The sequence below is a fragment of the Chenopodium album genome, chromosome 11, assembly GCF_948465745.1.
Source record: "Chenopodium album chromosome 11, dcCheAlbu1.1, whole genome shotgun sequence".
In the NCBI taxonomy this organism is placed as follows: Eukaryota; Viridiplantae; Streptophyta; class Magnoliopsida; order Caryophyllales; family Amaranthaceae; genus Chenopodium; species Chenopodium album.
In genome coordinates, this window is record NC_137844.1 from 16,207,602 (window position 1) to 16,208,706 (window position 1,105).

Below are 1,105 nucleotides of genomic sequence, written 5' to 3' on the forward strand. Positions count from 1 at the left end.
ACTTTAGTTAGTGGATTTAGGTAATTCTTTTGATTAGGAGATACGACTTAATCCTGTCAAAATTTGGTGTCGTTGCCGGGGAAACAATTTTATTTTTATTTCTGATTGTTTTTGTAGTCTAGATTATTCCCTTTTGTCTTAGAGAATGTCAGTTCTTTGAGACATTTCTCGTATTTGTTGTTTAGTTCTTTGTTTATGCCCAGGTGTTCTAGATTAGGTTATATCCCATTCGATCCTAAGATCGAGCGCTCTTTTCACAGACAGAAGAATCTTTATAGGAAAATACTGGCGAGTTCAGGGGGTGATATTCCCAGGAACCCTCCATCCGATTCTAGTGATTCAGAAGCTTTTTCAGGACCAGAATCAGAGATGACAGCACCTCCACCCCGTAAGCTCAGCGATTATTCGCTGCCGTCCCTGATGGATTTTCCACATCTTACTCCTACTCCAGCTCTTGACGGAGTGCAATTCGAGATCAAACCCTAGTTTATGACGATGATCGAGAGAAAGAAATTTAGTGGAGCTAAGGGTGAAGACTCTAATCTTCATATTGCAGATTTCTATCAGTATTGCAATACCATTAGGCAAGCTGGAGTCACGCAAGACAAAAGCAGGGAGATTCTTTTTCCTTTTTCTTTATGTGGTAAAGCTAAATTGTGGTATAATGGATTGAATAGAACTGCATTTGGTATTACTGACTGGGAAACTCTTGCTTTGAATTTCTATAATAAATATTACCCTGCAGTGAGAACAGCTTTATTGAGAAGTGCAATTCAAAACTTTGCCCAAGAGCCAGATGAAACTTTATATGAGGCTTGGGAAAGATTCAAGAATCTGCAGAGAGAGTGCCCCCACCATAATTTATCACAGTGGCAGTTAATCCAAGCCTTTTACAATGGGATTTGAAATTCACCCAGAACAATTTTAGATTCTGCAGCTAATGGTAGATTTATGAATCTAAATGTAGATGATGCAGGTCAGGTTATCGAAGAGATGGTGATTCATAATTCCCAATACAGGAATCCTAGAGGCTTTGCAAACAAAGGCAAACATAGTGTCGATTTCGTATCTAGGGATGGCAATGGGGCGGGTCGGATGCGGATAA

The 1,105-nt window shown here is 39.5% G+C and overlaps 1 non-coding gene across 1 annotated transcript; it reads right to left on the reverse strand.

Annotated features, from left to right (window-relative positions):
• Positions 1-756: 756 nt before the first annotated feature.
• LOC145569722 (small nucleolar RNA R71) lies at positions 757-863 on the reverse strand. The gene has a single exon (XR_014096265.1). It is a non-coding gene; the product is annotated as a small nucleolar RNA R71 (small nucleolar RNA).
• Positions 864-1,105: the final 242 nt, after the last annotated feature.